This window comes from Apteryx mantelli, chromosome 3 (genome assembly GCF_036417845.1).
Source record: "Apteryx mantelli isolate bAptMan1 chromosome 3, bAptMan1.hap1, whole genome shotgun sequence".
NCBI classification, from domain to species: domain Eukaryota; kingdom Metazoa; phylum Chordata; class Aves; order Apterygiformes; family Apterygidae; genus Apteryx; species Apteryx mantelli.
In genome coordinates this window covers 33,456,392-33,469,567 of record NC_089980.1, presented here as the reverse complement: position 1 = coordinate 33,469,567, position 13,176 = coordinate 33,456,392, and the positions used below count along the sequence as shown (strand labels likewise).

Here is a 13,176-nt window from a genome sequence, read left to right as displayed (position 1 = left end):
TATACGGCCTGGCAAATACCTCAGCATGAAGCAAATAGTGAAGTGCATGCCGACAGAGGGTAGCTACAAAAGTATGAAACGTTGCAAAGGAGATCACTTGCCTCATTAAGGCCCCCAAAAAACTATCCTGCCAAAACTGTTTACATAAAGAACTTCTGGGTTGTTTCCATACCACTATTTTACTAGATTCTCTGCTAAATAATGTGTATAAAACACACGAGCAACACCCCTTGCCCTCCCACCCTCGACTTTTTCCTAAGTTTAGTAACACAAATATTCTTCATCCTTAATAGAGTTAAAGAAGGTAAAAATTACCAGAGCTGATGACCACAGGTGTCTGATTTTAAAAATAATTTATTATTTCAAACCACTATCAAGAAAGAGACCTGATTACAAAGCCAGAACCTTGCCCGTGTTTCTGCCAACAGGGACTTAGTCCCTTCACTGAATGCTCCAGTGGATTCTCTAGTCTCATTTTATGGTGTCTCCCACAGAGCTACTATTCTTGAGAAATTACTGCAATAAATCATAGAGCTCATTATCAAGAAGTTCTGCCCAAAAAACAACCTGGGTTCTGTCTTAATCTTATAAAATCCTTTTATTCGTTGTATTACCAGAAAGTCCTTTTCAACACCACAGTTTTAAATTTTGTTTCATTTTCTTTCCCATACTGTAACTTCTGGAGAAGGTACTCCGTGAGATGGACACGGGTTCAGTTCTCCAAACTGCTGCCTAGTCCCTCACGGGCTGTGCAGAGCAGCCTTGCTAAGGTGACCATCCACAAGTCCAATCTCAATCTTCAGTTTCCAGCACTGAAAAGAGGCCCAAGAATGCTTTCCTGATCTTCTGGAAGAACAGCAAGCCCACTGTTCTTGTCTACCATTCGCCTCCATCCTTCATTGTCATTTAACACCAAAATAACCCTCACACTTGTAGACAGACAAAATAATACTTCATTTTATAAGTCTCTCTCTCTCTGCACTTCCCCCTCCCCCAAACATAAGCACAGTAATTTTTTCATGCTAAGAATATATCAGAATAATTGAGGCTATCCTTCACCGTTATTTTGATATCCTCCATAGCTCTGTTTGACTGCACAACATGAAGACACTGAGACATCCTTTGATTCCATCCAAAGTAAAAAAAAAAATTAATTACATTATAATCAAGGTTACTAAGCAGAATAGAGAGAGCAAAATTAAGTGTAATTTAACAGTGGACAGTCTTTCCTGAAGTTAGCTGAATACCCTGTTTGTATAAGAGATTTATTTGTGTGGAGCTTACTATACCATCACAAGCTGACAGTCTTGCCACTCATGAATATGGCAATGTATTACCCTGGGGGGAGAAAAGGAAGTGCAAAATTTTGCAGCAATACGCAGAGAATTAGTGGCAGTTGTCAAGTATACTAAACACATGGGACTAGCAAGAAAGTTAAGCTACAAGATAACAAACTTCTACTGTAACACAAGCTGAAAACACAAAAGTAGGAAAGAAACTTTATATTACATCCACAGAAGCTGACATTACTGACTAATGCAACAATATGACTAATTGTCTCCAGCGTGTACCAACCCCCTGTCAGATGTTTTGACAAATTAATTAGCACGTAGGTGACAATCCTCATTCCTAAACCAGATTCTAGAGGAAACTGTAAGAATATATCAGTCACTCTGGGTAAACCCGCTTGTACATCGGAAGAAACAACGGGGCCATCATTAGGCAACGTTTAATGTTTTTTGAGAGCACATCCTACCCAGACTAACCACTTACCTTTTCAGCAGTGACAAGTTATATACAAATATATATTACAAAAGCACAGAGTCGCTCTGTAAGCGAGACAAATATATTTTAGGCTACTATACCAGCAACAAAGAACAGGAAGAAGAACTAAAGCAAAGCCAACACGTAGTAGGTAGAAAAAAATCTCATATTCCAAGTTACAATATTCATAAACATGCCAGACACCCTCCCTTTCAGTTCCAAGGAAGCGCTCATCACTTCCTAAGGTCAGGTCCTGAGGTGGGATCTTTAACTCTCTTCTGAATCAATTGTCTACTAATTACTGAACTTTCGACTTGGAGGAAATGTGCATACCTGAACGGGCATGTTTAAATGCATATTTAGGACAATTAATCATTTAAACACAGAAACCAGAAAAGTGCCAAGAAATGAACCAGCTGCTAAGTAGGGCACGGTATGATCAAACAAACCAAATATCTTAAGTGATACATGCCAGCTCCCCCCAACACACCATTTGCCTATTGCACCAAAGCATTGCTTTCTCTCTTCTTTAGGCTGTATTTCAAGACATACTGCATCTTTTGCTATTTGTAAAGCCCCCAGCATATTCTACAACACAGAAAGGAATTAAAGAATGTTAATTATTAAATGAAATCTGACTCTCCATATACAGCACTGTATTTATTTAAACATTTTCTCTGCATAACATCTAGTACGAAACATTAAGCTACATATCAAAATGTTACGTGTTAACATATGTAACAGGTAGACTTAACTCCCAGCTTTAAATGGCAACTTTTATTTCATGAATGTCAGAAAGAAAATTAATAAAGAAATTTTTGAAGTGAAACCATTAGCAATGAACATACTTAATATTTGGATGCTAAATGCTAACCTGTCTCAGTAATGCTCTCATTCAACATTTTTGTTCTTTTGCTTTTACGAACAAGATTTCATACTATACGCAAATGGATTTTTATTCACCAAGTTACCAAGGGAAACACGGAGACATGAAAGAAAACTTGCAAGATAACCTTGTCAATGCTTTTCTCTGTTCTCAGAGAGAACCACAACAAAGGGACAAGCAGTAGGACATAAGCACCAACACTGTGATTTAGCTTCCTCTGCTATCACAGATTCCCATAACGCATCCTGGCAAAGGTGCAAGGAATCGCAGGAGCTATACTTAGATATGTCAGCGTGAGTTCTCTTATTTACAAGCAGAAACTTGCCCTGTCCACTCTCCTAGAGGATCTGAAACTACCAGAGCTCTGAGTCTCTGTTAGTATTTCTATCTATCAGCAAAAGACGGAATTAGCCATTCCCTTAAGTTAGCAGTCAACTTCCTTTCTGGTGCAAGCAAGATGACCAAAATATTTTCCTAAACAGAATGAATCTTCAAAACACTATGAAGAAGATATATAGACACCAATCCTACTCAGCAGCTCCAACCTCCTAAACAAAGTGTGCCAAACAAGAAAAAAAAGTTATGATCATTTCAGATGCCTGTTTTTAAGGACCTTTGAAATAACTTCCCATCACCCCCAAAGCTCCTCAGGATTCTTCCTCCTGAGGCAGTTCTGTCCACATTGAGCATCTCAGAAAGCTCTTAAGGCAGGCGTCAGATTTTCTAAGAAATCTATCTTGTCTATACTTGGGGTGGGACTTTCAAGGCCTGCTCCCACTGAAGGCATCAGAAGTTTTACTCAACTTCAACCTGCAGATCGAAGGCCGCTGGTATGTTGTTTTTTTCTCTCCTCTCCCTCCATCCTGGCAAAAAAATAGGACCAAAGTTTTGTGTAGAAATCCCATTAAGCATTGTCTTGCCTTTAAAGCATCTGAGATAAGCACCGCATATCACATACTCAGAAAACGCAGAGTTTCCACTACGAGCAAGATATAGTTTTGCTTTGAAAGAATAAATGAGACTGCTGAGGGAAGGGATCTATAGGAAAATGCCATGTGGTAGCAGACATCAAACATGGGATCTGGCTTCTATTAGTTGAAACTCTGATTGGCAAAGTCCCCTGATTTTGCCCAGGCTTGTTCAAACCCTAGCTTAATTATCATCATCAATAAAGGCTAAAGACACTTTATCTACAAGGTAGTGAATGCCTTTTCTCAAAAGAGGGAGTTCCATGATAAGAGCTAATCTAAAAAAACCTGAGGAATGTAAACTATTTTCTCAGTTGTAAAAACAAGAAAGAATTGCACAAACACAAGTTAAAACAACTACTGCTAACCTCACTCTTCTACATAGCCAGCTTATCCTGGGCTAAGATCCTACTCAATATGCACTGAGTAGCTATGCTTTGGAAGAACCCCAGCTTTCAAAGGCTGGAGTCTCAAAAGACAACATCACTTTTACGTATCTTCACAAACGTGGGCCTTCCCATTAACTTTATTTCCTGAGTTCTGAAAAGCAGTGCGAGGCTGCCTTCAAAATAACTTCAGCCTTTTGAAGAGGAAGTCAGAAAACCAATTCACCTTTTATTTTGTAGAGAGCTGTCAGACAGCCTTTATGACAACTCATTGTGGTTGGTCGGATCTCCTAAAAGTTGCAAAAAACTGCTTTTAATACTTTGGGTTACAGTTACACTATGGTTTTATGATACTTCTACAGACAAAACTTAATCATCTTTTACTATATAGACACGAACATGTTAGCACGAGGTCTTTATTATTAAATCAGTCACACTGTGTGCTAATAAAAACATTTTTTCCATTTTCTCTTCTGGGACAGATTAATGTTTATAGTCTGTAGATGTGCAAGAATTCTATGGTAGTTGCTACACTATTGCTTTGACTGTAGTTTCTTTGAAAGACCCCCTAAGTTACAGAAGATCTAGTTCTTACCTCTAGAAATTGGTCCTTATATTTGTCATAGTCATACAGACAATTATCATTCTGTTAAAGATTTCAGAAATATTTAACTGCGGAGAAATTATTAAATATTCTTCGTTCATTAAAACACATACTAGAAATTATTGATCATCGTAACTAAACAGATTAACAACAGATACCAATGCTAACTGTCTTTTAAATGAAACCTAAATGCCATTTCTGTTCTTCTCTAAGCCAGTCCATACCCCAACACAGCATGCCTCAGTAAATTAAAACATTATCATACTTTGCTACATTTAAGAGCTGCAAGTCCCAAATATATGTCCTATAAAGCCTAAACATATATAAAAATACAATCTTTCAATTCAACCTCCATTAATATTTAATTAAAATCACTCTCATACACAGTAGAATACAGAAATTGTTACACTGGGTCAAATCAGCAGCCCTCTAACGGCAACTTACCCTACATCCTCCAGAAGAAAGCACAGGGAATGTCACAGCAGATAGTTATGGCATAATCTGTCCTAAGGGAAATTTCTTAACCTCTGTCAGATAGTGGTTGATTTATGCCCTGGAGCATAATGGTTAAGATCTCTTCAAATATAACTGTGAATGTTCCTGCTATTCATAGAAATGGCTCACTTTTCTTTTTCATCCTAGTAGGCTCTTGGATGATGTGATCTCCTTTGGCAATAAGTATTATGATTACTTGTATCAAAAAAAAAAAAAAAAGTGATTTAGGAGTTTTAAATGTCTTTCAATTTATTCCCTATACATAGTCAATGTATTATACCAAAGGGTAACATATTGATTACTTAATAATGACTAATCATTATTCTGCATATATGTATTCTACCTTCTCTAGTTGATCTTCTCAGAACAAAACTACGTTAACATTTTCAGTTCAACTTCATATGAAAATTTTCCAATCCATCTTCTCTGATAGGATATCACAAATCAAGCATTCCAGGTGAATTTAAGCACCAATTTAAGAATCTCCTTTGTGTTATTAACATAACATTTCACAGCTGTGGCAGTTTTTTCTGCCTGATGCTAAACATTAAGGAGATACACAAGTTCTAATAAAACATTGCCAAAGTCTTCCCCCCATCTTACCAAATACAGTTAATTTACGATCCAGTAACATGAATGAGCAATTTGATTATTCCTTCTAACGTGCATATTCTTGAATTTATCAACATCATCTGCTATGCTTCCCTTTTACCCAGCTTTCTTGGATTCCCTTTACAATTTCTCAGTCTACTTCAATCTTGCCTAATGCAAATACTTTTGCATCATTAGCAAGTTTTGGCACACCATCATTCATCTAGTTTATTAGATCACCAACATACATTTTCACCGCCCTCTTTTCAGAGTTCTTTCTACATCACATGGTAATTTAAAGCTTACATTGTTACCAAATTATTAAAAAAAAGAGGCATTCTTAAAGGGGACCATTTCAGCAGTCACTAGGTACTAGTGAAATAAACAGCAAAAGTTCATTCTTCCAAAAATTAGGAAGAAGAGCTGCAGTATGCAGTTTCTGAAAGACTTGTGTGGTGTTGAACAAAGTTTGCTATCTAAACCCTTCACATTAGCCAAACACAAGAACGTCCTAGATGTTACAGGACATCAAAGAGGGGTTATATGATGGTGTTCTCTTTTTCTTAGGATATCACCAGTTCAGCATTGCAGACACCTTTGTTTGTTTAGAGATCCCTCTTAACATTAGCAATGCCTAAATTTATTGCCTCTTAAGTATTTTCATAAGCTGTTTATATGGTTGATTATAACATGTGCAACTGCTTGTTAGGACAGCAATGATGGGGAGAAAATATATTTTAAATATATGTGTTTCTTTCATATGCTTTTGTGCTGTGTCATGGTCTCGTGCCCTCAATTCCGGATGACGCTTTTATAATTGATCAAACTGACCCTGCAAATTACTTCAGAGAGCAAGAATCTTGATGTCTCCTTCACTTGCCTCTGCATCGAAGGCCAGAAATACCAATCAACATTGTTTAGAAGGCAGGCCATTGATTTACAGAGTTACATTAGCTTTATTTCGCCACAGTCTAATCTTACTAATTCACTAACAGTAGGCCAAGTTTTATTATATTATCCACTGACATGGAAAGTTGAAGGAAATGAAATTATAATGCTCTGAAACCCTCAGTCCTTCACATAAAGCCAGCCTTGAACTCAATGAGTATGCTTAAAAAAAAAAAAATCCATCAAGTTATCAAGTAAAAATAACACCAGATTTAGTCAGTGAAAACTGTTCTCATTATTTCAAAAGAAAGATAGCTCAAATGTGCTATCTTAGAGGAATCAGTGAAATCAATACTAATATTTCTTGCTTACCAAAGCATCAACTGTGAATAAACAGATTGAAATTACCTAAAGGTATTTAAACAGAAGAGGCACATGCAGACTAAAAGAATGGTGAATATATATTTAACAAGGAAAGCCAAATCTGATTTACATCTACAAATAATAATTCCCATAACAAGCTTGATAAATTCCCTGTATATTTACGGAAGCTGCACCTTGTTACATCGTTTAGTTTAAAAAAACTTCCGCGAGCTCCAGTGTTTTGTTCTTGTTGTTTATCATTACCAAACTACCTGGACATGCCAGCTATAAGCTCCATTTTATCAGGCAGCTACAGAGAGAGAAAAAAATATAACCCAAAGGATGGATAATCAAACCAAATACAATCAAGAGTTAGGAAAAGAGAAAATAAAGATTATCTCCCCTCAAAATCATGTCACACAATTTCACAAACAGATGAAGATCAAGTCAGCAAAAACCCCACGACCTGGCAAAGCATCTAAACATCAGCTTCTGGACACCTGCATATTCAACTCATTAACCCTGTTGGACCCCAGAGTTGTTCTCACTCCCTCATCCAGCCCAAAAGGAGGAGGACAGGGAAAAGTCACTGATTGCAATTCCTGCACCTAGGGCTACTTCCACACTTCCTAACCCATCAGATATGCAAGACGCCCTCTTACACCTCACCTTTTCAGCTCAGAGCACTCTGCAAACCAAACGGCCTCTGCCTGAAGCAGAAGACGGACATCCAGCCAGCAGGATACTATAGCAGGGCGCTACAGCTGCCCTGGACACGCACCGAGGCAGAGTCTTGGGCACAAGAAGCGCCCTGTGAGCATGGAGGCCTCTGCCGCAAGGCACGGGGGGGGTGAACGTGGAACCACGGGCACGCTTTTATCACCAGCTTGGACTTGAATCAGCTCTACCCCAGCTCCTTTAGGATGCAGTCTTTTTTTTTTTTTTTAACAAAAATTTAAGAAACGGAGCCAGTAATTTCCAGGGATTTTCTGAATATACAGCCAACAGGAATTAAGATTCTTAAAATACACCAATAGACTTAAAAAACAGACCTGGATCTTTTCACATCAAATTTCAGACTCTTAGGCATGGGCAGATTCCTCAGAGGAGGAACAAAATCTACAGTGTAACGGTTTGTTTTCAGATATCAAAAGTTGCTCTTACATAGCTTCTGTGGAATTCCCTAGAGGATAATATGCTAAGGCATGCGGCACTTCATTATGAACTTAAACATTAAAAAGAGACATTTATGACAGCTGTTCAGCATAAAATTTGTCCATTTATCTAAGACTTCTTGTAATTGAGTTGGATACATATGCGCTAATATATTGCATACTAAATGTTATAGCCTGGCTCCTGCAAAGATTTGTATATGTGTTTAATATTATGTATATATAAGAAATTCCATGGCTTCACAAGCACTACTCATGAACAAGAACTTAAGCATGTGAGTAAATCCTTGCAGGACTATGATCTATACATACTCTAGTGGGAGCAATGTCTGCTGAAAACTTTTTACAATTTGCATATTACCAGCAGTTTATAAAAAACCCTCAGCTAACTAAACCTTGCAACAAACAAGGACTTGCTTCCAAATCAGGAGCTGGAGTTAAAATGCACCTTTCACACTGCATATATTATATGTATGCTAAATTTAAATCCAGATTAAAGTGATATACTTCACTTAGAGAGCATGTAATCAAATGCAGCCTCACTGGTTATGAAGAGAAATAGAAGGAAGAGTAGTCTTCTCTGACTCTTTGGCTGTAGTGGCACCAGAAAAAAAACATAGAAAAAGGAAACAGTACAGTTTTGAAAAGCACGTAGGAAACTCTTTTTAGATTGAGGGCTTTCTCCAAGACTGAAGCAGCCACTGGTAGCCTAGACAATTTGCATGAGTACACACAGCAGATTCATTTCATAGAAAGCTGGTCCATACCTAAACTATGATAACTGACTCCCAGGCATCTGCTGGACAAGAACGACCAGTAAAGGAGTACTTAATCAGTCATTAATAGTAACAACATTGGCTGCTAATTAACCCTCATGAACAACACCATACAAAAGTTAATTCTACAACAATTACAGAAACATTTAAAAGACATGTTTAAAACTATAGTATAATATACATACAAAAGCTCAGCTTGCTCAGTCCCAGCAGATCCTGATGTGATCAATGCTGCATGCAGTCTTTACTCAGGCCTTGATTTGCACTACTAGGATCCTCCGAGATCGTATTGAGTCCACGGCGCTTCAAAGCTTTTCCCACGCAAATGCAATGGAAGAACTGATGGCCACAAGCTCTCCTGCAGATTTAGGGGACTGTCCTCTGGCTGATGGACTGGGCTTCAAAGCAGAAGTTTGAAAAACTCCCCAACTTTTGTATCATGACCCATTAGATGCACACAAGTGCCCTCTGCCTGTGAGCAACTCTGGCACAGGCTCCTAACGAAACCAAGAGCAGTTCAAGAAAGCACTGCCAATAATAGATCAGGGCCTAAAGCTTATTTGCATAACTATAACATCAATGCATGCTTTATTTTACACCATGTAACAAGTACTAGATGTCAGCTACAGACCCCCCAGAGGGCAAGGGCAAAAGCTGTATAATCTGTATTTTGTCCCTCATATTTGGTAGGACATTCTCGACTAGATAACTAGACACTAGCCCCTGCTGGGGTTGCCTTCCCTCCTATTTCTCCCCCAAAAGAGCTGTCTTCACCAACTTCACCCATAATATGGAGGTTGGCAGGTGGCTTTGACTTCTGAGTTGGGGGAGCCATTTTATACATAGATCTTCCAAACTCTAAATAATTTCAGCATATAACAGTGGTTTTAGAAAAAGCAAAACTAATAGTGAGCATCTACATAGAGTTTAAAGAAAAAAAAACGGTTTCTGGTAAAAGTAGTTCTTTCAACTAGGGTTTCAGGCCACATGCCAAAAAAAACAGAAAACTTTTTGGACAACAACATACTGAATTAGAGCCTTTACCAGTCACCGTTTGTTTCCACCTTGTGAAAGTTGCAAATAGCTTCTAATGGAAACATATGATTATTTTATGTAAATCATAGATAAAGTGCTCTCGATAGGAAAGCTCCAGCACCCATTATACACACATGCCACACATACATTATGTAAGACCTGTCCCAAATACACTCCAATAAAGAGCGCCAGTTTGGGATCTTAAAAATTCATTGACTTTGCCACATCAGAAATGAGAGCAGATGCCATCGTTCCCTGCCTTGGTGCAATTCCTTCTGCACAGCTCGGTGTTATGGTGTTTGCTGAAGACAAATGGCCAGAGCAGGCTTCACTGTAACTAACAAAGAACAAGGTAAAACTGGGGGGGGCTGAAAGCTAAACACAGTCACGCCGCAGTGTAAATAAGGGCAGCTCAGCCCGGAGGCCAGCTTGCTTCTACCTACTTACAAATACCTACTGATCATGGAGATGCTCTGTTATCTAGATACCTATTAGATTAAATTTATAAACTGGAAGGACTGTTCAAACTGTGTTTATCGCAGCTCACTGATTGGTATGCATAACCCAAGCTTAGCTACTTTCATAATTTGCAAACAGTCATGTATACGTCGCGGAGCTGTAATTGCACATTATAATGCACAGCAAGCCTTACGCAAAAGTTGCCTGTCTCTCTCCCTGCCTCACACTCACACACACACCGTAAAAGACATTACTAAGATTGCTGCAAAGTCAGCGCGAGCCCGCGGTCGCCGGGACACGTCCGAGACGGGACGAGCCGGGCAAACTCGAGCAAACTCCGCGGCGGCGGCCGGTGCTTACCTGCTGCGCGGCCGCCGGGCCGGGGAGCGCGGCCGGCGCCGGTCCCGGCTCCGGCTCCGGTCCCGGCCGCGGCTCCGCGCGGGCCCGCAGGAGGCGGCTCTGGGCCCGGCAGGCGGCCGCCGACGGCACCGAGGCGGCGCGGCGGAGCGGGCCGGTCCCGGTGGCGGGAGCCGCTGCCGCCGCCCCGGCCCGGCCACGGCAGGGAGCTTCGGCGGGCGGCCGGGGGCTGGGGCCGGCGGCGGGACTCCTGCTGCCGCCCGCGGGTGCGGGCAGGAGGGAGGCAGGGCGGGAGGAGGGGACTGGCGGCCCGCGGGGGCGAGCGGGGCCGGCGGCGGGCGAGCCGGAGGCGGCGGCGGGGCCGGGGCCGGGCTGGGGCCGGGGCGGCGCGGGGAGTCACGGCCCAGGAATGCCAGGAATGTGGGGCGGCCGCTGCGGCCGCGGGCCCGGAGACGTCGGGGACTTGACTTGGGATTTCTTCTTCTTTTTTTTTTTCTTTTTTTTTTCTTTTACTATTCCTTCCCCCCCCCCCGCTCGCGAAAGAGGAGGGATGAAACCCACCCAAAGGAGGAGGGAAAAGGAGGGAGGAAGAGGAGGGCACAGGCTCCTGCCAATCCGGACGGGTGCCTGGTGCAACTCTCACAAGGAGGGCAGAGCTGCCAAGTTTGGGGCAGAGCTGGGGCGCCTTCCCTTCCCTTCCCTTCCCGTCCTGTCCCGACCCCCCCCTTCCCGCTGGTGGGAGGCCGCCGGCGAGCCCTCCCCTTCCCCACCCCCGGACCGGCCCGCGGGGGGGTCCGCGGGGCGAGCCCGGCGCCGCGCGGGCAGCCCCAGAGCGGAGGGGAAGCACCCCCAGAAATGCGGGCGGTGGGGCTGAAGCAGGCCCTCGGGCTCCTGCTTTCCCTCCCCCAGCCGGCCCCTGCTGGATCGAGCCACCTGCTTCCCCGCTGCCCCTCTCCTGCCCCTCCAGAAGTCCCCTGTTCATCTCTCTCCGTCTTACATTAGAACATCTTTTCTGCTCCCGCCTTCCCTTTCTCCAGCCCCCTTTTCTCCTGCTTTTGGCATTTCAGCTGTTTTGGCCTCTCACCCATGGTGTCATCTTTGTTTCTTAAAAGGTGGACATCCCTCCTTGTCCAGCTGCGTGGTGGCCTGCTGCGGGAGATGTGCAGGAGAAAGGCCCCGGGTGCTGCAGTTGTAGCATCACAGGTGCCTCGCTGGAGAACAAGCAGGAGAAAACCTGAAGTTGCTTTGAAACGTGGTGGTTGGCAAGTGTATGAAATTTCCAGGACACGTGGTGCTTAGTAGATATGGAAAGGCCCTTCTGATGGCTGCTTTAAGAAAGAGAAGGGACATGGGGCACCCCATGCTGTAAGAAGTAAGGAGAACCATCAGAAAGGCCGGAACTACTTAGAGAAGATAATCAGAGAAGACCAGTGGATTTAAGGTCATGCGAGTCTTAGAAATGATTTGTAGATGTTCTTGAGTATTACAGCTGATGGTCGATTTGCAAAACTATTTTTGCCCTAGACTAAGTTTATTTAAAATTATGAGTATTCCAAAAAGCATATGCAAGTACTTCTGGTGCCAGTGGGCACCTGCAGAAAAGTCAAGAGGAGGTATCCCTCTAAAACTGTGACACCAGAACTTAAAGAATCTTACAAATGGGGGAATTAAGAAAAAAATGATAAGAACTGATACTAGTTTTTGAGTTGCAGTGCATTTTTTGCTACTTGTACACTTGCAAACCTTAGTGAAGGACTACGTGAGCAGATGCATTGGAGTCTGTGAGGATTACTCAGATTAATAATAGTAAGAGGATCAGGTGCTGAGAGAGGGAGAAACAGCACAGATTCTTGATTTTGATAGATAAGTAATTGTATTTAAATACTGTATATGGAATCACAGGCCTATGCCTTACCTCTGGCATAATATTATTATAATTACGTTTTGCAAGGAAAGTCCTTTTCATCTGAGACTCTCAAACATTTTACAAACACCACACCTTAATGAAGTAAGTAATTATCCCCATTTTACATATGGCTACACTGAGGCATTAAGAAGTGACAACATTTAAGATTTTAACTTGTATTATACTTGACCACATATAGATCAGAGCTTTTTATCACAATCTGGAAGTGACATAAGGTGTCAGAATGAGATGATAAAAGGGAGCATAGAGGTCCTGTGCCCTGAATTTATACAGTTCAGCTTTGTGCCAAAAAAAAACAGTTTCCCTGTAGCAAGTGCAAAGATACGTGAGAGGATAATATGCATTTAAACTATGGTTTAAGTTTTTAGGTTTCTGTCAAATTTTCCCCACGCTGGGGGAGGTGTAAAGACTTGCTTTTTAACACAATGAAGATTGACTTTCACATATATGTTTCAGTGTGGTGCGTTGGTAACCTAAGTCTTTCAGTTGAATCCCTAGTTTGTAG

At 41.6% G+C, this 13,176-nt stretch overlaps 1 protein-coding gene across 1 annotated transcript in view; it reads right to left on the bottom strand.

Annotated features, from left to right (window-relative positions):
* PTPN14 (protein tyrosine phosphatase non-receptor type 14) overlaps positions 1-10,812 on the bottom strand; it is a 117,180-nt gene extending 106,368 nt beyond the window's left edge. Inside the window, exon 1 of the mRNA XM_067294697.1 lies at positions 10,748-10,812. The gene's annotated coding sequence lies outside the window, so the exon portion shown is untranslated. The remainder of the gene's footprint in view (positions 1-10,747) is intronic.
* Positions 10,813-13,176: the final 2,364 nt, after the last annotated feature.